General features: G+C 40.8%; 1 protein-coding gene and 1 long non-coding RNA gene across 11 annotated transcripts in view; one reads left to right on the top strand and one right to left on the bottom strand.

Annotated features, from left to right (window-relative positions):
- Nucleotides 1-10,712, bottom strand: part of TBL1XR1 (TBL1X/Y related 1) — a 166,389-nt gene extending 155,677 nt beyond the window's left edge. For 2 of the 10 annotated variants that reach the window (XM_059391514.1, XM_059391517.1), the window contains exons 1-2: nt 10,228-10,712; nt 750-819 (exon numbers count right to left, since the gene is read on the bottom strand). The gene's annotated coding sequence lies outside the window, so the exon portion shown is untranslated. Of the gene's footprint in view, nt 1-749; nt 820-9,453; nt 9,597-10,227 lie in introns of those variants that run through there. The other 8 variants (XM_059391518.1, XM_059391516.1, XM_059391515.1 and 5 more) reach the window with 6 other exon arrangements.
- LOC132012039 (uncharacterized) overlaps nt 9,899-25,769 on the top strand; it is a 311,024-nt gene continuing 295,153 nt past the window's right edge. The window contains exon 1 of the long non-coding RNA XR_009402507.1: nt 9,899-9,946. This is a non-coding gene — a long non-coding RNA (uncharacterized LOC132012039). The remainder of the gene's footprint in view (nt 9,947-25,769) is intronic.

Genomic DNA, 25,769 nt, shown 5'->3' with positions numbered 1-25,769 from the left:
TTTGGTAATAATTACTATTCTCTTTTTTTTTTTTTTAAGATTATTTTTATGGAGAGAGAGCACGCACCCATACATGCATGCTTGCAGGAGCATGGGGAGGGGCACAGGGAGAGGGACAAGCAGATTCCTTTCCAAGTGAGGAGCCAGGCGCAGAGCTCAACTCCAGGACCCTAAGATCTTGACCTAAACCAAAGAGAGATGCTTAACCGACAGAGCCACCCAGGTACCCCAACTACTGTTCTTTATGAGAAGCATTCATAGTTCTTAATCTGTTTGCACATTAACCCTCAAAAAATTTTCTTGTATTCCCTTTTATTAGCAATCAAATTTCCTTATCCTTTGTATCTTACTCTACATACTTTATAAAACTGGAGAATCAGAACTTCAGAATCCTAACAGAGCCTCAGAATACTACCTAAAGAAATTAGCACCAATAAATGTGCTATGTTCTATCATTCAAAATGAAAATTTGTTTCTAATTTTGATTACTGATTCTAAATCCATAAAGCTTAAGAGAATTATAATTTGACACTATTTTAAACCAGTATTCCCTAAACTTGGTAAAAAAAAAAAATCATTATCACTTATAAAATAATAAAATCAAATTAGAACTTTGTAAAATCATGTTTTTAAATCAGAAACTAAAGAAAAGGTGTACCAGCTATTGAAGCAACTTACTTCAGTATTTTTGCACACATACATACCCTGTCACGTCATATATATGAAAGTGCAAATCAAAGTTTGCCTACCATGTAATATGTGTATTTGAAATCATTGATCCACACAAGCAGCATCCACTGGAGAGCCAGAGAGCAGTGTCTGATCAAAGCAAACAGAATTCTTTTTTAAGAAAGGTAGTAACATTTTTTTTCTTGAAATATCAAGATATGACCAAACTCAATACAAAGTATTATACAAAACGACATATGTATTAGAAACGAAACACAGTACACATTCTCATTTTAAGTTTTATTTTCATTTAGGTAATCTCTACACCCAACATGGAGCTCAAACTCAGGAGCCAGACAGAGATCTAGAGTCACATGCTCCTCCAACTGACCTAGCCAGGCGTCCCCACATTCTCATTTTAGAGAATTAGAGCAACAAAAGTTCCATCACCAAATGCAGTCATAGCCCTCTGAATCGGGAATTCTAGCATCCAGTTCCCTGCAGTCACCACAGGAAGCCTCGACAAGTGTCACTTTGCTCCCTCTCTCGACAGCTATTGCTGCTATAGCTAACAAAGCTACCAAGTAGTAGCAAGCATTTATTGAGTGCTTCCTATGTGCTGGGCCCTTATAACTAAAGCATACATTCGCATTTTAATCCTCACAACTGCTCTATGAGTATTAAATATTCTTTTTTTCCATTTTTCACAGTGGAAACCAAATGGATTGGTTACATAATTGTTCAAAGCCATGCCACTAATAAGTAGGGGTGACAAGCCAGGTATGCCAGGCTTGAGACTGAGCTGCTCACCACACTAAACATACTACAGTTAAGAGGTAATTACCTAAGATCAGACACACACCGTACCTAGCCCCTTATCACTAAAGAGAGAGGCAAAACTCTGAGGGAAGCAGGTCACACTGAAACAGAATTAAAAGTACAAAAACAGGTACCACCTTTCTCTTGAAATTTTCCAGCTTAAGTTGAAAATGATAAGCACAACTAGTAGGCACAATCTTTTACAGTACACTAAACAACCAATGAACAATTACAAGTAACAAAAACTGCAACCTAAAATGGAATGAGAATTTAATTTATCTGTCTCCTTTGTGTCAACAATACATACATCTAAATTCACAAGTCATGGCAGGGTCTGTGCATATTATAATCTATGGTCCCACAAATCCTATTATACCAAAGACTATCAAAATTACTGAAAATCGACTAATGAATTGTAAGAAACATAATTCTCACCAGATTTCCAAACCCTTGGCAAAACACCTTTGAAATCGGACAACATCTATATACTTCTGTACCAGTTATCTCCTTCTAATATTGCCACTGAATTAATTCCTAATTATCAACATTGGACAGGACTTGAAAATCATATCACTACCACTAAATACTTCAACTGCTCTGATCACCCAATCATGAAACATAACTAACAGCTTCTAATCACTCAGTGGCTCTAACAAATCTGAGAAATAAAAAGAAGTGTTCGCAAAAAGTACGCAATTCCTACTCCTTAAAAACTGGAAAACATGGGAATAAATAAATTTTTCCTCTTTTGACTGTCCAAATTGAAAGCAAAAGAAAGATTTAGAAGTCCTAACCAGATGCCTTGATTTTTCGAAATCAATACTTATTACAAAATGGTAATACTCACATTGCAAGATTCAGTTCAAAAGATTATCCATGAAAGTAAGTTTCTCCCACATCTGACCACATGATCACCCCATCCCAACCCCACCCCCTAAAATCATTGTTACTAGTCTCCTGTGTACCTTTCTGGAGTCATCCTAAGCACATAAAACATAGACACGGAACTCATACACCCTCCCATCATGTTTATGTCCTTTCTACTCTTCTCATTTTATAAACTAAAATGGCAGCAGACTTCATCTTCTGCCTGTTTTTTTCACTTAAATGTATTTTTGAGATATATCCCATAAATACTAACAAGAAAGTCAAGAACATCAATTCTAAACAAATCTGTAAAGGAACAATTTACACAAAACATTTCTCACAGATGTTATCTGTTAGTAGGACAGAAGTCCAAGGTCAAAGAAGTAACCCCACCCCTCATGAGAGCGTGTTAGTTTTTACACAGAATAGGAAGACTATTTCCCTAACACAGTAACAAACTGCACTCCTAACCCCAGTCTATGATCTCACAAATGTTCATTTCTTATTAATGAAGACCGAGAAAGGTGATTTAAAGATAACTCATCACTTCAGTGGACCAAAATTTAAGTACAGAATATATCACATTTTTATATAAAAAGGTGCCAAAGAACACTAGTACAGCTACAAATAGAAACTAAAAATTCACTCATGTATGATAAATTCTAGCCCATAAAAGAACAATTATACAGGGGGTAAAAAAAGACATTAAGAAAATTCATTCATTATCTATTTCCATTACCTTATTTCAGAAACCCAAAGTAGATGACCCAATTGCCTTATACTGTGAGTTAATGACATCTGATAGCCAAAAAATAGAAATGGAACAAAATTAGTATACACTCTACCCAATTAGCCTTTTCAAATTAAGGGAAAAGCATAAAACACCTCTCACTAACCTATAAACTGTATTCTATTAGCAGTTGAAGGTAACTAGCAAAATATACTATTATTATAACTTCTCTGGAGGTGTTTGCTTATGCTAATGCCAAATGCTTTCTATTACTCTATGTAAGGCTATAGATTTTGAGCCTTTAAACACTCTAAGCAAATTTTCCATGTAGATCTTCCTCAAAAAAATTACATAAAATTAAATGACAGAATCTTGGAATTTTAATACAGTAATTGATTATATACCTATTGCTTGAATGAATTAGCTAACTTTACATAACACTTCACATGACCCTTCTTCATATCCATTTCTAGAAACTAAATGATTTACCCATGTAACTACGGCTTTGCAAAAAATGGTAAAACTTCATTTGCTTAATGCCGGAATCTATGTTAAAATGCTACCCACCATTCAAGTAGATGCACAGTAACAATAAAGCAAACATCCACTTAACAACTGATTATCTCATTCCAACGTCCTATCACACAGTGCTAAAAAGGGCACAAGGAAAAAAAGTGAAAGAAAAGTACTGATACCACCTTTGATCCCAGACAAAATGAAGATAAGAAGTACACTGATATCTAATTCCTAAAAAAAGTAAAAATTCTTCACTGCTTTTGTTTTAAGGTAATTAAAAATTTTAAACATCTCACTGAAAATAAAAGTTGGAGAGTCCAGAGTACAATTTCATAGGAAGAAAAATTATTCTATTAAGATACTGAAATAACCATCTCTGACCTGCATTTTCCATGCTCTTTTCTGTTCTAGCTCCTGAAAAAATTTACAATCACATAAGAGGAAAACAAGTGGCAAACTCCCCAGTCTAAACATTCAATTCCTATTCTTCCTCATTCACTCTTCAAACTATTCATTTCACATAAATCTTTTCCTTAATCTGGATACTCTTTCTATGTTTACTGAAATTTAATTGTTCCTCTTTCAACATGACCTTTACAATTTGATTGTATTAATTCTAAGTTAAGAATCTAAGCTCTCAGAAACCAGGGTAACAATCAACTCATTTTGTTTGACGCAAATAAAATTATGCTGAAAGCTCATACTTTAGAACTCCAAATATTAAAAATTTCAAAAGGATGTAATACCAACTTTAGTCACTTTAGAATAAATTACCCAGGTTATGTAGAACTGATATACCACAGCCTTACCTACTGGAGAGAGATGGTTATGATGACTTTCTTTTGGTAGATTAAACCCATTTACACTATACAATATATACACTCTATCTGGAGTGTTAAAACCCTCACAGTAATGACTCAAATGAGACTCCAATGTCAGAATGCTGTCAAACAAAGCTTACTTGGCACACTACAGAGAAAATAACGAGCAAAAAACCCAAAGAGATTAAAAAAAAATAAAATCCAAAATCTTAAATTTCATTGTAACAAATATAACCAACAAAGCCAACTTAGTGTGACAGGACTCCCAACCAGACTAGGTTCTTCACCAATGTCATGGCTACAATTACAGGATTAAGAGGACAAAACTAGCAACTTTTATTTCATTCTAAATTTTGATAAAGTTTTTTTTCTCTTCCTCATCAACACTGGCATTAAAACTCCAATTAGCAAGTGCTACCATAGTATACCTAAATCGTGAAGGCCTAATTCAGAAAGAAACTTCTACAATATCAACACCAGCAGTACAGGATCCATCACTGCTTATTTTAACATGGTCCCCTGTAGAAATAATCCAGTCTAATACACACAGATGGTATGGTACAAAAATCAAAAATTCTGCTTATACCATAAGAAAAAAGGTCCTTTCCTTCAAAAAAACAGAACACGTAGTTGGGGTTATGAATGAGACACAAGTCGTTAAACAAAACAGAATCTCAGTAAAGAACTATCCTGAGTCAAGATGGCCAGAAAATGCTTCAACAAAGAAGTAGGACTGAAACTAGAATACAAAAAGGACAAAGGGAAGGAACAGCATAAGCAAAAGCAGAGGAATAAGGAGTATGGCGAAACTGCAGTCTCTGATAGGCAGGCCAGAATTACAGTCAGGGAAGAGAGGGAAATAGAGCTGAATAGGTAGAAGAGAGCTTTAAAAGCCCACTGAAGCTTATGAACTCTATCCAGTTGGCAAAGGGAATCCATAATGGGTTCTCCAGCAAAGAAGCGGACATGATGAAACCAGTACTTCAGATAAATTATACTGCCGAGAAGTTACAGAAGACAGAATGGAGAAGAAAGGCTGCACAGAGCAACCCGCTCAAAAGTTAATGCAATAACGCAGACCTAAAGCCATTCATTCACAGTGAAGACCGTAAACTGCTCGTTAAGAATACTGGCCTAAAAACCAGGTACGTTGGGCCTAAATCCCTCTGAGCCTAGGTTTCCTCCCTCTTCAAAACCTGGGTATCAGCCACTCAGATTGTCAAAGTCCTTGTCAAAGCAGCTGTGTAGTAGTCCTGACACATAAATTATATTAGTAGTTAATATTACTAAATTAAAAATGGTTTTAAAAAATGGGAAGTGAAAATAAGACAAGGCTTACAGATACGTCAGAGCAACAGAACTTCCAAATAGAACTGACCTGACGGCAGCTGAAAATACAGAACAAGCACACAGATGAAAGGTCAAGCTTGGAGAAAACAATAACCTACTTAAAGTCATCACTCCAATCTACAAAGGAGACCCTAGGTGTACTGATAGGTCCAGCCCTGAAAAACAAAATTCCTTTATTTAAAGAGTGGGAAATGTTTCAAGTGGTGCAAGATTTAATAAGTCCAAGCCCAAGTGACAAAAGAACAGCCAAGAAAAGTCACCCAAAAAACCAAACACTGTACCTACACAATGTAACTTGATATTTGGGGTTAAAATCCAATCTAATTTTTCAAGGTAAGCCTTCAATCATAACTTCAAGAGTAAATACATTAAACGAACTTTATTTCAAAGATTTTACTCAGGAAATAAAACTGCCAAATGTATTCTATGAAATGTCCTCACTAAAATAAGTAACAAGCACACAAAATATAATACAAAGAAGCAAAACTCAAATCCAAACCCATCATTATCCTTAACAACCTACATTTCCACGATGCTTGTATGTCAAGCACTACTCTCAGCACCTTACACATTCAATTCTTTCAATCTTCTCAACTATACAAAGCTGACTGTCCCCATTACACAGAAGAGAAAACTGAGATAAAGAGGGAGTTACTCTCCCAAAGTTGCATAACTAATAAGGACTATGCAACTGAGTTTGAACCCAGGCAGTTTGCCTCAAGGACCCCTGACAAACCAACCACAAACCACTATGCTACTACACAAAAGCCTTAATGTGAGGTTCTTATACAAATTTTCAGGAAAACTAACTCAGAAGGATAGTTGGACATACTCTTATTTGCTTTTCCTTCTTAACTGCAGGTATAGAACCATATTTTATTATTTCTGAAGGCAGTACCTGGAGAGGCTACTTCACCACTGTCAGTCCTAAAATAGGAAATACAGCAGTTTGCAAGAAGACTGTGCCTTATTAAATGGTTCTAGAGAGTAAACACAATAATGTTTGATTCCTATGAATTCCATTTATCCACGCAATTATTTGACCCAGTCAGTACAGCTACCCAACTACAGAATTATAAACTTGATTAAAAACACTAATTTTTTGCAAGGACATTGACAAAAACAGCTGGAAAATTTGGCAGTGTTGCAGTCATCTAGAAGGAGCACAGACGAGCATTCAGACAGACCTAGATATGAACCCTGACACATCATTTGATGGCTCTGTGGCCTTGGACAAGTGAATTAACTTTGCACCTATTTCATCATCTGCAGAGTCCAGTACTCCCTACTTCATGGGATTAGCCTGAAGTATGACACAAAAAGCACCTCACACCTTTCCTAGAGCATAACCCAAGTGAAGTCCCTTTCCTCTGGCTCTTGTTAACAGGGTAATTAATTGTACTCTTCTGGAGAGTAATCCCATAGGTGGTGTATAGTAAACCGCTCCAGCATCAGTGCTCTCACACAGCTTTCTTTTTTTTTTTAAACTCAAGTTTCTGTTGGTGTCACAACAGGAGACACCACTATGGTGGTCTACAAACGGGACCACATTCTTACTAAACAATCCCTGGTCCTAACCCTTCTATACTATGGGGATTATAAATGTCTTAATGTTACAGATTTCTTTTTTTTTGCATTTTAGTGACTTATACGGTAAATGTTTTTTATGAATGGAGTCAAATTCATGTGCACTAGAAAACTACAGTCAATATTTCTGGCATCTCTCTCCCCTGTCATTCACATTCCTCTTTTATATAAAAAACACAGGAACTGAATAAACCCAACAAATTATTTCTACTAACTTCATCAAAGTGCATCAAGTAAAAAATTCTTTATAGTAATACGGTTGGAGTAACTTGTACAAGAAGAATTCCTTTGTCAGCTACTCATTGACAAGGCAGTACTTACATTTCATTGCTACATATGAACAGATGTATTTATTCAACAGGTTGTTGTTCCAAAGGTCCATTAGTCACATCTCTTTTTATCAGTAACCCCTATTTTTATATTAAGCTTTTGCCCTTTCTGCTTATTAGCTTGAAAGGCTCCCAGAAAACAGTTACTTCTTATTCTCTTGGTAGGCACATATTAAGGTAGTCATGATAAACCTTCATTGGATGTTGAGAACACAAGTAACAAAAAAATTTCTTGGCACATGTAAAAAGTTTTAAAATGATTCTCACTTCTTTGAGGCAACCAATGCAAAAATACAAGCTCCACAAGGGGCCACACCATTTACCACAAGGGTCTCCCGTATTAGTAACAGAAGTTGATATAGAAGAAAAGCATTTTAAAAACTGATGACGATCCTTGCAACAATTTTTAAGCCATTAACAAGTCCATTAATTAAGTTCCAGAAAAGAAAAACTTTTTCCACATACATATTGTTTTACTACTCCATACAGTGTAGTATTTTGCTCTATAGGTCTGAATCTTAACTACTCAAACAGCAAAAAAAAAAAAAAAAAAATAGTGGTTATTTGTGGATTTAATAGCTGTGTTATATACATCACACAATGCATTACAGAAAACTGGGGGAAAAAATCATATTCTAAACAGGCAGGAAAACACGATTTCGGAGCAAAAAGTTAAACACACATCACATGCTTAACCACTCTCAGGCATATTTTCTTTCCCCCACGCTTCCTCCACAGGTAAATGATAATTATGTCTACAACCCTCAGTGATGATCTCGGAAGCTTGCTTGCCATGAACTCCCATGATACAACACAACAGAGTTTTCATGGAGACAAAGCTGCCCTATCTCCCCAGACTATAAACTTATTAAAACGGTGAGAACACACAGTTCCAGAAAATAGGATTACTTAAATACACCTATGTAGCACAGGTCTTATTTAACAAAAGTGAAAACGAACCACAATGGGAAAGCCAAAAAGTCACTTGCTGTATCTTCAATGTGTAACCAGGACATTTTTTATCATTTGCTTTAGTAAGTAGATGAAACCACCACCAGGGCCTTATATTATCCAATCTGATAAAGAAGCCTTTAGGAAAAAAGGAGGAGGCAAATGATTACTTAATTACATGAGGGGGGGGCAATTCACACTAAAAATAACCCATCATTTCACCCACTACATTTTATTAACAAGCATGTTTAAAACAGCATAAGGTTCTTGTTGGGAAAACAAGAAAACCAATAGTAAACTTCCTAAGCCGACTGTAAATGACATAGCTATTAAAACTCCTCACCTTGGTGCCTGCATAGTCCAAGATTTTAAGCATTAAGTAAACTCCAGACATTGAAAAAAATCTAATTTCTAATTAGGTAACAACATTTGTCATTTGTAATCACCAAATCATTTTAGAGAATGTTACTGGGTAACCTAGTAAAAGGAACATTCTTTTAAACACCATTACAACCCAAATTTTACATGAAACACACCATTTTCACAACCTAAATTTAATCTCGGTTGCCACTGCAAAGTGATGCCTCTTTCAGCAAATTCGGAACTTCCAAAAATACTGAACATGTTAACACATGCATGGTTTCCCTCGAGCTGCCATTTAAGATTAATAATTTCACTTGAATAAAAGTCTGCTTCTGTTTAAAAAAAAAAAAAGACATCGGTTGCAAAGAGGAAGTTCCCGAGAAACCACCCTCACAACGTGGCCTTTACACTGTCAGAAAATAAATGTGACTTTGTGCCACCCAAAACTTACCAGGAAGCTGGCAATAACTTTGCCAATTCTACACTTCTGAACCCAACTTCAAAGAGGCTCTAGCAAATACCTCCTTAAGACGATAAAAGGCACTAAGTTACAAATAAACACGTCCCGGAGTGCGGCCTCGCGGCCGCGCGCCCCTCCCCCGCCGGCGCCCCCGCCCGGGACGCGCGGCCCCAACAGCCGCCCGCAGCCCCCAGCACGCCGGCCCGGGTCGCCGCGCCTGCACCGGGGACGCGCCTGGGGAGGGGAGCAGATTTCCATGGCTAACAGAATAACATGCACCGAAAAGATCCCTCTCCTCTGCTAAAAATAGGCTATAAAAGAGTCGGCCTCATGATGGCTCCTTGATTCAATTTGCTGCAAATTCTTTCCTGAAAGCCTCCCCCCCACATACACACACACACAAAAAGGGGGTGTAAATGCACGAAGGGTGGAAGCAGGGGAGAAGGCCGAGGTGCACATTTTCGGGGACAACAACATTATAAGGGTGAGGATCCCCGGAGACCAGGAAAGGGTAGGGGGTGGGCAGGCACGTGAGCATTTCAAAAAAGCCTGAGAGAGGAAAAGGGGGGGATGGGGCACCCTAAATGCCTTCCCTGCCTTCCCCTCCCCCACCAAACCCCAGCTCCCCAAAGGGCCAAGTTGAAAAATGCATGTTCCACTTGCGCCCATCCCCCCCGCGGCCCGGCGCCCCCCGGCCGCCTCCGCCCGCGCCCCCCGCCCGGTCCGCGGCCGCCCCCACCCCGGGGTCCGGCCCCCAGCGCTTACCTGGAAACGGTGGCCTCCGACGCCGCTCCCCCCTCCCGGGAATGGAGGCACAAGGAAATTCCCCTCCTCGCCGCCGCCGCCGCCGCCTCCAACCACCCCCAAAATAACCCCTCCGGGGGGTGAGAGGCAATTATAACCCCGGCGAGCGGAGGGCGCGGGGGATGGGCGCCAGGCGGGCGGGGGCGGGGAGCGCGGCGCGAGTCCCCAGGTGGCGAGCGGAGGTGCTCCCGCCGCGGGGGGAGGGGCGGGGGCGCACGCGGCCGGCGGCGGGGGGAGGCGGCGCGCGGGGGAAGGGCGCGAGCGGGGAGAGGAATTGAGGCAGAAGGTAAAAGCTGTTACTAAGGGAAAGAGCCAAACGGTTCGGAGCAGCCAACGGCTCAGACACTCAACACTGGGGAGAGAGGAATGGGGACCAGCCAGGCACAAATGAGCTCGCTAGGCCCGCGGCGGCGGCGGCCGCGCAGCAAAACAAACCCGAGCGGCCTGCGCCGGGCGGGCGCGCGGGGGAGGGGCCGGCGGGGGAGGGGCGCCGCGGCCGGGGGGGGGCGGGGGGGGGGGGGGCGCGGCAGGGGGGGGGCGTGGAGGGGGGGGATGGTGGGGGCCTCCGCCGGCCTCGCTCCTCTCGCTCCCTCCCGTCCTGGCGGTGCTGGGGGCTGGAACTGTGCGGCGCAGTCTTTTCAAAATAAAGACCCGCAGGCGCTGCGAGGCGCCGCCGGGGCACTGGCCGCCCCGCCCCCACCGCCGCGCGCGGCCGGGTGCGGAGCGGCTTGGGTGTTGGCCGCGCGGCCCGAGGCCGGGTGGGGGCGGGGACGCTCGCGTCGCCGCCGGAGCAGAAACGCCGGTTAACTTTCCCGGGGAGGCCCGCGGGGCTCCCGCGTGTTCGGGGGCAAGCCTGTCCTCATGGGCTCCCCGGCTGCGCGGCGTGGCCGGCTGGGCGCACCACGCGGTGGGCATGTGCAGGGGAGCGCGACGCAGGCATCATATGGACATTTGTTTGTGAAAAGATCTGCACACACCTTTGTGTGCATAAATACATATGTTTCTCGGAAGCGTACCTGGAAGGGGGCTTTATCTGTAATAAGCGATTTTCAGAATGCAATCCAGAGCACGGGATCTGTAGAGAAAACACACGCACACAAGAAAAGGGTTTTGATACTAAACACAAAGCTGTAATTGAAGTGTTTATGCCCAAATGTACTGTGAATCAAACATATGGTGGTATTTATCGTCTGGTGGGTCTGTTTGAAAGGTTTGGTCGATCAGTTCTCATTTCACAAAAATAAAATAATGTAACTAAATGTTTACTAAATATATACCTCTACGGCAGCATTGACAGTAGAAGTTTATCCACTCTGTGTACTTTTTGCATGTGTGTACCACATCAAAGCGGTTTATAAACTGTAACTTAGATGAGTGATAATGGGACAATATGATTAAGGAAAGGAGGGCAGCGGGTTGTTTTTAAAAAGGGAGGCGCCCTAGTTTTTAAAACATATGTGTTCATCTTTCTAAGGCCCTCAGAAAGCAGGGGTTGGGGGTTTAGACCTTTTCGTAATCCTAGGACCTTTTTAAGATTTGACCTGAAAGAAATCTTTTTGTTGTTTTAGGTTTTGTGTGGGTTGTGTTTTGTTTTTTTGGTTTTTTTTTGGGGGGGGGGTTGTTTGTTTGTTTTTTCAGTTATTGCTGTCTTCAAAATAAAATATTTTTTGCGGTCTTTTTTGGTAAAGGGGTTCTGTTTTGATACTTTGGTCGTAATATTTTAAATAGGTGTATTGGTTATTTTAAAGCATTGCCTTTTCCTCTCAGTATCAAAGACCTAAATTTTCACACCAAAAAGAAAAAAGTTCATTCCAAGTACCTTTTACACATGTGGACTCCTGGTGGCCTAAAACGCTCCCTGATTAGACAGTGACTTCCTTTAGTGAAGGTCAAAGGTTCTTTCCCCTTGTGCCCTTGCTTGGGTAGGGTGGGAGGCTGGGTTGGGGGAAAGCAGCCTGAGATTTTTCCTGAGAGGGGGCGGGGCACAGAGGAAAGGGAGAGATATTGGAAATTCCCACCCAACCACCAGAGAGTTCAAAGCTCCACAGTTTGTCCTTAGAGCTGTTTTCATATATGAAAGAGAGAATGTTAGATTAAACAGTGTCACCTGATGGGAATTTAGATAACTGAAGGTTTCCAAAACACTGTGTTGAGTATACAGGGAAACAGCACAAAGAAAGCAAGGTTTGCACTTTAGGAAAATTATAAGCTGAGGCTTATTTACTGCAGAACCAGCACCTTGGCAAAGACTGTTTCAGAAGTGATGAGTATAGTATCCTCTTTTTTTTTAAGCTTTGATTAATGACACATGTATCCCACTAAACATAATCCTCTCTTCAATAAGTAAACTCAGTATAATTAGAGTTCATTATCTGAGCCACCAAATGAAACAAATGTATAGTCCTAGCTTGTTTTTGACGTGTCCCTTTGTGGCACCATGCATGGGTCATCTCTAGGCAATGGCTACTCTGAAGTCCAACCACTCTTCCAGGGAAAAACCTCCCAGCCACACTGATTCTTAATAGACTAAACTCCATACCTGGAGCCTGGTCTCCCTCGAAATGACCTCTGCCTTTCTGCCCACCTTCCACAGGGTCTGGTGTCTTCCAGCCAGAAATTCCTTTTTTGCTTTTTATCTTCTTCTTCTTTTTTTGTTTTGTTTTGTTTTGTTTTGTTTTAAGTAATTGCTACAACCAACGTGGGACTTGTACTCACAACCCCCAAGATCCAGAGTCGCAATCTCTTTTCCAAAAAAGCCAGCCCCACAGCCTGAAATTCTCATACTCTCCACCAAGCTGCTTCCTTTCCTAATGAAGTTATTATCACAATAATAAGAACCCATGTATTTTGTTTACATCTTTGTAGTTTACAGTGTATCTCTGTGCATAAATTACTTCACATAAATATCATAATAAAAATCACCAAAGGTGGGACCTGTGCCATGAACTAGTTCCAGTAAAGTACACCTCTTCTGCCATGCTAACAAGGCTTTACCTCAAAGCGTTTTTGAACAAAAAAACAAAAACAAACAAAAAAAATGTGCTGAATGGAAAAAGGCATGATTCCCATCAGGAAGGAGTTTAATATGAAACCATATTTTGATCACTTTAAATCACATCCTGGCACCTATCTGAAATGACAGGGTGGCCTCAACATGAAATGTTCAGATAAGTGAGCAGCCATAAAAAAGGTCACATGTATTGTTACCCGCACCCTCTAATCATTCCAACATATCCAGTACACATGATCAGAGATCTCACCAAAATTCAAACAAGAACTAGGCACAAGAGTGAGGCAAAGACAAAGAAATAATGATTGTTACTAATTTTCAGTGCTTTGTCCTAATCGTAAAGCTATCCTTGTGCTTTGAAGATAAATGTTAGTATGTTGCTAAAAAGGAGGAATTACGGTTACTAAGAAATTTTAAAAGCAAAGAGGCACATTATTAAGAAAGTTCCCTTGAACTCTTTAGCTAATTACTCAACAAAGAGAAACCTCGTACCAGTAACTGTTACCAGAAGTTACATATATATTATAAAATGACTAAACAAATCCTGACTTGTTTTATTTTAGTAATATCACCCCCGAGGGGGTGTGGTATGGCAAGATTGCCTAACCTTTGCAACTTTCCTTATCCAGGAAATAGAACATTTTTTAATTAAAGTGGCTTAATCCCAAGCCTACAAGATCTCATTACTATATATGTTTTTTAAAGCCACCATATATTAAGTTGTTTACATTAGTTGATCTATGTAATTAAAGCGTTCAGAACAAACTTAATAGCATAAAAAGATATTTGATACCAAAAATATTATCCTGGCAACTATAACTCTTTATATCTTTACTCACCCAGGAACTCAGTGGCTTTCTGTCTGCAGTATTTACCCCCAAACATCTTGCTGATAACCCTGTGATATGTTTCTGTTTCATTTTGACTCAGTTTGTGCAATTCTTCGTCTGTGGTATCAGCTTTTGCCATCCGTACTGATGCACATCTCAGCCACACATTTCAAGATCTCAACATACACGCTCCTTTTCTCCATCTGTGCTTAGCATGCGCCTTCTGACCTTTCCTCATCAGTGTGAACCTTGTCACAGTTTTCCATGACTCTGTGACCTGATTTCATTACAACAATGAACTTTACTTGGGAGTCTTCATTTAAATTACAAAAGCAACACACAACCGTCTTGCAAGTATTTATGCCTCTCAGATAATGGAAATAGCAGGTTGTATCCTGTCTTTGTGATGCAGTCAGAATAGAAACCCAACCACACACAGAGCTCTTTTCCATAGCCCTCACTTGCTTATACTGACCGGCCCTGTGCTTCCTCAGGGCAGCATTCACCAAGATCCTGCATCGTGTCAATGGTTTTGCTATTTTCATTCATGCAACCAACATTTATTGAATATTTAGTGTGCTAGACTCTGTTCCAGAAGCTATTTACAATGAACCAAACACAGCTCTTATCCTCATGGAATGTACATGCCAGTCCTGAGTCCAGCCAGTAAGGGTTGGAAGGACAGACAAATGTCCCAGAAACTCGTCTGGGTTAGGCTATAGCTTGACTTCTCTAACAAAGGTAATATAAAAATGGCTTAAGCATGATGAATGTTTCTTCTCTTATGTGGCCATTCAAATATAAGCATTCCAGAGCTGATAAGGTATCACGGACCCAGATAGCTCTGCAATCTCCACATACATCTTCTACCTGCTGACCTAAAAATGCTTCCCCAGCTCCTGCCATCACATTCAGATTCCAGGCATTGAGCCAGAAAAAAAAAAGGAGAAATAGAGAGCAGATGCCTCCCCTTCGGGGCTTGTCCTAGCAGTGGCACTTACCACTTCCACTCATACCCCATTAGCCAGAACCTGGGCATTTGACCATATCTACCCTAGCAAGTCAGGTAAATGACAGTTACCCAGCCTAAGCAAAATAAGGTGGGGAGAGAGTTGGGAGCGCATGTTCTTTTAGAAAGGGCTTTTAGAGAAGGCTGCTCAATTAAGGTGATGTGTGATCAGAAAACTTAGTGAAGCCAGAGAGCTGGGGAGTGGGCTGGGAGGAAGGGGTGCAAATACCAGAAGAAGGAGCCTTCCAGGTAGAGAGACTATCAGGTACTAAGGAACAGAGGCAAAATCAAGAGTACTATATTCCAGAAATAAAAATGATCCCAGTTGACTGGCATGAAGTAAGCCAAAGAGTAGCAGGAAAAGGAGCCAGGGGTCTGACATGAGGGGCCTTTTTCTTCTCATGAGTTTGGAAAGCCACTGAAAGGTTTTGAGCAAAAATGAGACTTGACCCACCTTCTGTTTTAAAAGGACTACTAGGCAGAAGATCCACTGCAACACTGCAACAGTGGAGGGGGTATGCATAGTTAGGGGCCAGCAGAAACCCAGTTGGGGAATGGTAGCATGGGTGATGGTGGCCGCAGCAGACTGGAAGTACAGGTGCACACTGTATACCTGTTAAACAAGAGAATCCAGATATATTTTGTGACATGTCAGAGAAACAGAAGAGTCAAAGGTGATTCCAAGACTTGAGACCAAACAAGTAGAAGAATGGAGTTGCTGTTTACTGAGATGGAAAAGGCTGGGAGAAGAGAAAGCTTATGAGAAAAATCCAGAGGTTTATTTATTTTGGAGTTTGATGCGGCTATCAGACATGCCAGTGAAAATGTTGAATAGGCAACTAGATATATAAATCTAGTGTAGGTACCTCTAGAAGGGGTATTAGAACTGGAAACACAATTTTGGGGTTTCTCAGTAATAATATTTGAAATCATAGGTCAAGATACCATTGACTAGAGAGTGGGTGTCAGTAAAGAAAAGTCCTCTACTCCCTTCACTTGACTCCTACCTCGAATGTTTTCTCTTATCATCAGTACTCCTCTGCTCTTGATGGTGTCAGAAGCCCAAACATTTTATCATAGGTGGGCATAAAGTGACACTCTCTTTGGGTGAGGGTGTTGATGGACACTGTAGATGTTAACTGGTACCATTTATTTAGCTTGTTGCCAAGCACTTGCATGTTTGTTATCTCCAACTTTCTCAACAACTTGAAGCAGTAAGTAATATTATCTTGGTTTGGTAAATGAGGAAATCAAGTAATCAGACCAAAGAGCTTATCTAACATGCTGCAAATGGCAAAATAAGGATTTGAACTCAAGGCTATCTGATTGCAGCATCTGTTGACCCACTGAATGAAATTAAGCAGTTCAAGCCAGAAAGTGCAAGCGTTCTTCGCTGAAAAGCCCTTCAGTGTGTGTGGAGAACAGAAAAATGCAAAGTGGGGAACCGGAGAAACTGCTCAGGGGAGGAACCATGTCTCAATCACATTTATGTGACCCATCATTTCCTAGGTCAGAATCTCAAAAAATGTTTATTGAACAGAGATGTGGTTTTAATCAATCAATTAGATCCACTCTTTGATACTCTTAGTGTATCTACTGATTTCACAGGAAAGATTTTTGTCCCACTTGTTCCCTACCTCTCATCACCATCACCCCTGCCACCACAGGGCAATTTGGGTCTGGAATGTTCCTGAAGACAAGTTTTGTGGGTAAAGAAGATAATATATAGTAATTTAATTTCATTTATTACAAATCTGAAAACCTACTTTTCCTTTAAGCTTTGAATTTCAAGTTGTATATCTAACTGTCCTTCTAAGGAAATATTTGCAATTTGGTTAATTAAATTCCCTTGAATTATTAAACTGCATTTAAACATTTAATGTATTCAATTTTCTTTTTAAAATATTACAGTGCTCAACAAACAAAAGAATCACAAGTAGTTAAGTAATGCTTATAAATATGATAAACTAATTATAAAATATGATGAATCTTAAGTTCTCTTGAACATTGCAAAAATGTTTACAGATTTAATAAAATCCTCATATCTTTTCACTTGAAATCACAAACCTAAATCAATTACAGATCCACGTAGATGTTTTGAATTGGCATCACAAGTACAACCTGTTAGGCATTCTAAAATGTCAAATTATCTTAAACATTACAAATGTTTAAAATACCAAATGCAAATATGCAGAAATTATTTCCAAACATAAAATAAAAATAATAGCAGGGTGCCTGCATGGCTCAGTCAGATAAGCGTCTGACTCTTCATTTCAGCCTCAGCTTATGATCTCAGGGTCAAGAGAAGGAGCTCTGCATTGGGCTCTGCGCTCAGCGTAGAGGGTGGAGTAGGTTGGGGAGGGGGGAGTCTGTTTGAGATTCATTCTCTCCCTCTGTCCTTCCCCTAATTCACGCACATTCACTCACATGCTCCCTCTCTCTCTAAAATAAGCAAATCTTTAAAAATAAAAAGAATAGTACTATGACTTGACTTCATCTCTTTACTTGATGCTTTCCTGAAGCTAAAAAAAAATTGATACAGTAAGTAAACAATGCTACTGGCCCAGGTGAGCTGGAATACCTTTCCAGTGGGCTGAGTGGCTTATTGTCCTGAGAGGTTCTGGCTCTGATACAGACATCAGGGCAGTATTTCCCACAGTTGATGAGACATGCTGAACCCTCCTTAATGACCGCCAATGGGCAAACTACATTCTTGCTTTCAAATTGGTGGCTTTGCCCATAGTTGATATCCACAGATGCTGGCTGCACTTAATGCTTCCAAAAGATTGGAATTTGTACCCCTCTGGGTACATTGCTGACACACAGAGCTGGAGTCAAACAGTTTATCTACTACTTCCTGTTATTCTGAATTGTTTTCACTCTTTTTTCTTTTCTGGCAGGACTACAGTTCTTATGAAAATTAACTTTGCACACTCTCCTGTCTGTGACTGACTCTGCAGTTCCAACCACACACACATACCCCCTTATTATAGCCACTGAAAAGTGAGCAGACTTCTCTTTAGGAAAAGAATGCCCAAAATGCCCTTTGAGAGGTACAGCTTTTTTTTTTTTTTCCCCTTTTAAAAAATAGTACTATTATATCCTTATGTCAAGATTTCTCAGACTGGTGCCATTCATCATGGGCACATAGACTTTGCTTTTGGGAGTAAATATTTCCAGGGTTAAAGAAGTTTGGGAAATCTCACATGTTAAATCCACCTTCTAGAGATTTGCAGTGTTTATTAGCATATTAAAGACTGAGATAATTTGCATTATGAAAATCTTGTAAACCCAATGAATTTTTTTTTCCTTTTTTAAGTAGGCTCCACACCCTACCTCCAAACCCATGAGGGGTTTGAACTCATGACCTTGAGATCAAGACCCAAAATGAGATCAAAAGTCAGACACCTAACAGACTGAGCCACCCACTGGAGAATCTCTTTTTTAAACACATACCTTTTAAAACTTGCCAGAGCTCGCATTCTGTGGAACACTGGTAAATTGTGTTCGGATTTAGTCAAATGTTTTTATTTTATTTCTTAAACTCTTATTTTTTGTTTTCGGGAGGTAGAAGCTCAAATATACAACCAAGTGAGCTTCCTAATATTTCCCTTCCCCTAAACTTATCCCACCCAGCCATAGACAGAACTGAACAGTTGCAGCCCTTCCCTTCAGAGAAAAATGCTCACCCTTGAGAGAAACTGTCCTGTGGCAAGTCCCCACCAAAAAGAGAGGGGAAGTCACTGAGCACCTTGTTCTCACTTCCTTCCCACAATCTTGTAAGTCACCTGTCCTTTGGGGAAAAAGGCCTGCAGAGAACTTTCCCATGAGGCAGGGGAGCTCCCTTGCCCTCTATAACCTTCTAATACTGCAATCCTCTTTGGGCAACAAACTGGGAAGATTGTACTGCCCAGTAACAAGGCTGTTATTGGAAAAAGTGAAAGAAATTTGATTTTATACCTATTTAATGACCGTATAACAGCCACAGGGCTAGTTTAGAAGCTCAAGGAACCTGGCTCTAGATGCAGCTCTACCCGCATTACTGTGTGATATTAGACAACACTTGAACCAACTCAGAAATTCAGCATCTTCGTTGATAAAATGAGGACCACATTAACAATATTGCTTGAGAGCAGATTATTTAAAATATTTATTAACCTGCTCTACATGGCCATGCCAGGTCATTCTGCTGACTGGCAGCCTTGCAGCTCACCTCTCCCACTCAGTCCACATTTAGGGGTGCCTACCACATGCCAGCCATTTCACAGGGCTATTGTATGGACCTAATTAAATAATGTTTGTGAATCAAATGTTTGATCACCACCTCCGTACAGAAGCAAGGGATTTTTAGTTATTATCATCCTGCATACTAAAGGTATAAAGAATGAGGAAGGGGCACCTGGGTGGCTCAATGGGTTGAGGCTTCTGCCTTTGGCTCAGGTCATGATCCCAGGGTCCTGGGATCGAGCCCCGCATCAGGCTCTCTGCTCAGCGGGGAGCCTGCTTCCTCCTCTCTCTCTGCCTCTCTGCCTACTTGTGATCTCTGTCAAATAAATAAATAAAATCTTAAAAAAAAAAAAAAAGGAATAAGGAAGATGGGAAGCCTCTTAAACACATTTCACCTGTTAACAGTCTTGCCTACCCTCTGGAGGTAGCCCAACTAAGTTTGGGAGCAGACAACACTTTGAGCAAGAGCCTGAGAAAGTGGAGACCTGAGCCAAGACCAGCCCATGATACAGCTTAATCTCAGAATATCAAACAGTAGTAAGAGCTAGCACTTTATTGAGTACTTACCATGTGCTTAGGCCTTGTTTAATTTTACACAGATTAACTCATTTAATCCCAGTCACTGACAAATGAGTGAGGAACCATTATTATCCCCAGTCCACAGATGAGGAAACTGGATTACAGGCTGATTAAGTGACTCGCCTGAGGTTTCCTAGCTTGTAAATATCAGTTTTGTTTTCATCTAGGTGGATGAGTTCATGCCCTTAACTACCCCTCCGTAGAGCAAACAGATCCGAGCCTGGCAGGAGAGCGAACTGCTATAGGGGTGGAACCAGAGAGCATTATGGGTCATGAGCTGATCTCAGAGGTCCTGGAAACCCTCTCTCGGGTTTTATAACTCAAGGAAGTCCCAAGGAGCAGACCTCTTCACTACTTTTGCAGAGAATGTACAAGACCCTGGGTCTCCAGATGCTTTTGGCTGGTGGGAATGCTTACCTCCGGACATTGAAAATTGGGGTACAGGTATCCCTCACTTTTCAAAGTTAATGTTACATCTCTCTGTAGGACTTTTACAAAAGTCCTACATTCATACCCATTTTCGCTAGCCAAAAAAATCCAGAGAGACTTTTCCCTTTTACAGGGAAAAGCCAGCATTCACCATTTGTTGGATCGCAAGTTGTTCTAAAGGAGTGCATGGCCTTAGCAGGAAGAGAGGCTCCACCAGGCTCCTTCCCTGGGAGCTACACTCCTGGTCTCAGCGTCCAGCCACCATGTCACAAGGTGTTGGCTTGTGTTGGTGAGCATCTGTGATTTTCTCCATTTATTTTGTGCATCCATTAGCAAGATGTGCTCTAATGTATCGGAAAAAAACCTAAGAGAGGTGGTTTTTCGGGTCTGGGAATGTTTGAAATTTTTTCCATAAAAATTGACGGTAATTGCTTCTTTGCCTGATGCCACTTTGGTTCATGAACATTTCCGTAGAAATGCTCTACTTTGGGATAGCTAGCAAAGAAACCTGTACCCACAACCTGAGGAGGGCACCTCCAACCACAGCATGTAGTAGAATCTAAGAGAAGTAAGAAGGGGGAAAAGGGGAGGAAGAAGTGGGGGAGCAACTCTTGCTCCAGCTGGGAAAGGACAGTCAGTTCCATGGGTTTGCCTTTGGGTGGGTGGGTGAGCTCTAATTGCTGAGTAAATAAACCTGGGAATTAGAGCTGGGCTGGACTCCTTTCCTCCTGGGAGCCAAAGAGCAGTGAGGGCAGAGAAAGGGAGCTGGGAGGCGTCTGGAGCTGTGTGGGCAAACTTTTCCTGTAAAGAGCTAGGTACTAACTTCTGTAGGTTTCTCGGACCATGTGCTTCCTTGTGGCTGTTGTTGTTTTCCGCCTATCTTTAGACATTTATTGACCATTCGTAGCTCCAGGCTGTGGCTGGATTTGGTTGCGGGTTATATTTTGCCAACTCCTGCTCTAAAGAAATAATCTGTAAACCTCACTACTTTCCCTGAATCCAACCCTGCCTTCTCCTGTTTTAGCCATTCAGCCTGAATGAGGGCCCCAAGGAGCTGGAGAGACGCTCTGGTGAGGAACAGGCGTATAGTTCTGACTCTGGTGATGCTTTGTGAAACCTGAAGTATGTTCGAGCTTCGGGACTAGCTCTTTCTGGCAATCTGAAGGTTTGCTCTGGGGATTTTCATGCCATGCACAGCTGCTCACATGAGCAACTCGGCAAGAATTCTGTTTCATGCCACATTCCATTAGGGAACTTAGGCCCAAGACAGTATCACAGAGCATTGAAACTCAGTGTTACTCTATTTCAGGGAAAATGGAGGAGTCACCTTACTCAGTACCCCAAAATGGAAAATCTCAATGTATCTAGGAAGAGCCTGCCCACAGCAGGAAGAAACCATACTTTTTTTTTTTTTTTTTTTAAGTGACCTCTATACCCAATGTGGGGCTTGAACACATAATCCTGAGATCAAGAGTCTCTTGCTCTACTGACTAGCTAGCCGGGCACCCCAGGAAAATGTACTTTTTAGTAAACATGATTCTCGGTTATAATGTCTCCCTTTGAGAGCCTAGCTATACAATAAGGAAGTTCATCTATTAAAAACAAGCAACTTTATATATCTTGTTATTAGAGAGATAGCTCATTGTCCTAACATCTGCCCAAAGCTATCAAAAGAGTCTTCTCACCTCACCTTGAACTTGAACTGAAAGTCAAATGACTCTTCGATAACAACAAAGCCTTGGTTTTAAGGCAGGGAGGTGGGGAGGGGAGGGTACTTACAACTCACTTTTTGTTTCTCGCCTAAGAATTGAATAGGGATCCATGGTTTCCAAATAATTATTAGAACTTTCCAGTACATTTGACACGAATTACTGTGTCAGAGAGACCTCTTAAAATGGAATAGAGGGGAAGATTTTATGGTATGGGGCAATAAGTTTCAATAGGAACGCGAAGTTTGAGAAGGAAAAACAATGAGAGAACGGGAGCCAAACCAAATGCCCAGTAGGGCAGTTTTCTTTCACCACAGCTTAGAGGCCAGAGAAGAGCCACTGGCTGTGCAGAAAAGTTTTGGAAGCCATTTTACCCAGCCTACAATTCCTTGCTTAACAGCAACTGTAGAAATTCCCTAATGAACTCATTGCATTTCCCCTTTTCTGGGCAGCCCATTAAGATCTCCCTGATAAGGGTACCTGTGTTGACGAAGGCATGCCACCTAGACTACATATTAACCAAGAAACAGTAATAAGAGAATTGTCCCATAACAAATTTTAGGAACTTGATCCTTGGGGGTTTAAATTCATCAACAATGATCTACTTGGAGTGGTCTAGGTAAATTAATACTTGGAAGCTTTGAAATAAATGTTATCTTCGAGATCCCTTTAAATCCTATGAATTGATTAAATATACATAAACAGAGAGACAGTCTCTCTTATTGGCAATAACTCCTGACTCCCTGCTTCCTTTCTGCTTCCCTCCAAAATGTTTGCACAAAGCAGCTTAAAAACCTTGAATGTCCAAACTTCTCTGAAGCCCAAATACAGGTACCATTCTGACACTGGTCTCTGTGTTGCCACCAGATTGAGTTTCTTCTGGTTCTAATATGGGCTATGCTCCTTCCCACCACAAATTCTCACAAATTTGGGGGACTCCCCCCGCCATGTTGCATCCCCTCTCCTTATTTAACCCAGTACTACTACTGCTCCTCCAGATTTCAGCTCAAGAATGACTTTCTTGGGAAAACTTTCCTGACTCCTGGACAAGAATCAAATCTCCCTATCATTCTTACGGTCTCTTTTTTTTTTTTTTTTTAAGATTTTTGTTTATTTATTTGACAGACAGAGATCACAAGTAGGCAGACAGGCAGACAGAGAGAGAAGAAGCAGGTTCCCTGCTGAGCAGAGAGCCTGATGCGGGGCTCGATCCCAGGACCCTGAGACCATGACCTGAGCCCAAGGCAGAGGCTTAACCCACTGAGCCACTCAGGTGCCCCCATTTATACGGTCTCTTGACAACAGGTTTCTGCCTCATCACAGGGCTTATCACAATGGCCATGTTGTATGTTTCTGTCTGATTATTTGATTTACAGTCTGTCTTATCCACTAGACCATGATCTTCTCATGGTAAAGATTATGCTTATTTTATTTATTAATGTACAAGGCACAGGTAAGCATTCAAGGTGAGCTTTCATTATATACATCAGGAACAGCAGACCAATGCTTCATCTGGAGTCTTTTAGAATGCTCTCTACAAGTTTACTACTAACAAAATGGACATACATAAAAATTAACCAATGCATAAGAATGATGCCAAAGTATTCAATCCAATTAAAAGAAACACAAAACAAGCTATTAGATAAACCTGGCATATTGTTCGGAAGGGTCAATTCATTCATGGGGTACTGTGGGGGACATTTTTATAGCATAACAAAGAGATATTATAGAATTGTAAGATAAAAGAAAATTTAAAGACCTTTGAGCTGGGGCAGAACCTTTAGGGTATGCTCTTCAGACTTACCCCACCGCCACTCTCAGCCAGCCTATAGAGGCACAAGTTCTACCATTAAGAATAGCATAGTGGAAATGTTGACAAGTACATAAAAAAGAAGATTACAAAATACATCCTAAATATGGAAAAAGGATTCCTTTCTCTCTAATCTTATTAAAATATGGGATTAGAATATTAGTAATAAGTAATATCCATGCCCACACCCTAGCAATTTCTTAAGCCTGAATCAGAATGTGATAAAACATTGTTTTCTAAAGTGCAGAGTCTCAGATTTAAATATATATAAATATATATTTATATATTTATACTGCCATATATTTATATATATATTTATATATAAATGTATACATATTTATATAATATTTATATATATTTATAAGGCATATATTTATATTTATATATATTCACATATATATGAAATATATACATCTCCCTGATTTATAGAAGAAATATTCCCAGTACTATCACAGACAGATCAGCCTTGCATCTAGTAAACACCTTAAATAAGTTACCCAGCTTGATTTGATGTAAAACAGAGACCTAATAACATATAAGCAAAGGTGTATGTAAGGACCACTATACCAAAATATTTATTAAATGGTATTTCATTACTTTTCATGGGTGTGTGCCAGAGAAATTAGAAAATGCCAAGAAAAGCAGGACTGGTATTTAGGGCTCTGGCCAGCTTTGGATTTAAATTCAAGTTTTTGACTTGAAGCCTCCTCAAAACTTGTGCTTTAAGAACGATGCTGATATCTGCAACAGACATCCAAATCAACACAAACACACACATTCGCACACACAAGTGAGGAAGGAAAAGAAGAATTTGGGGAACACATTAGGGACTCTTTTCTTATATGTGGAGATTATTTTCTTTAATCGTGGTCCTATGATTCAGCATTTATAAAATAAATCATTTATAATTTGAACATCAGGTTCCTGCAGAGCTATAGAAAATGACTTGTGGGAGCTAGTAAGAAATAGGGAATGGAACAAGTATATGGGGCCTTTGTTCTATTCCAAGGGGTTGACAATCCTAGAAGGCTTATAAACCACTGTTTATGACTCATTCCCTTCCACCCACACTTCCTCTCCAGACTCTTAATACCACTTTGGACTTCTTGTGTTATCTCAGGTTTTTAATTCCACTGCTTCCTACTGTTCTCCAATCAACTACATTCTCTGTTTTTGGGGACCCTGAGAAAGACTGGCTAAGGCATGGTGGACCAGGACATTTGTCACCCAAACTGACCTGGTTTCTCCTTAGTGACTAATTCTTTGGTCATCATGGATCTCACCAGTTCACTCTGCTGTCTTTGCGTGCCCCAACCCTGCCTGGTCTCAGCCACCTCAAAGCAAACTTCTAGCTAGGTGTAAGCTATGTCTCTCCTCCAAACAATCAGAGCATGGCAGAATTTGAAATTTGTCTTAATTGTTCCTAATTTGAGTATTTCCTTAAATCTACCCAGTGGTACCTACTTCATCCAGGTGCATTTCATCCCAGGCCCCCAGAAGGAAAGCCAGGCCACCAACCTACCTTCCCCCTGCCTAGGTCCTTGGATCACAGCACTCCTCCTGCCCTTCCAGCAGCCCATGATATGGTGGACGCCCTGATGTATATATATCTCAACCACTAGGCTGAAACTGACTTCTCAACTGGATCTTGCCAATCCATTCTCCTGGAGTCACAGCTTATATTGTATCCCTTCCGGGACAGGTGTCTCAGCACACCTACTTCCTCTGACGGGCACTGCCTAACTTCTGCCCTTTTCTTCCCTCCAACTCTGCCCTCCCACTTCCACTCCCAGATTGTCACTGAATTTGAAATTCCTCTGTTTGGTCATCAGCTTGGATTTTCAGTCGCAATTTGGGTCCCTTGCCTGAGTCCACTTTGGGCCGAGAGGATGCAATGTGC

This window comes from Mustela nigripes, chromosome 2 (genome assembly GCF_022355385.1).
Source record: "Mustela nigripes isolate SB6536 chromosome 2, MUSNIG.SB6536, whole genome shotgun sequence".
Lineage (NCBI taxonomy): Eukaryota > Metazoa > Chordata > Mammalia > Carnivora > Mustelidae > Mustela > Mustela nigripes.
The sequence above is the reverse complement of the archived record's forward strand: the minus strand, read 5'-3'. Positions and strand labels throughout refer to the sequence as shown.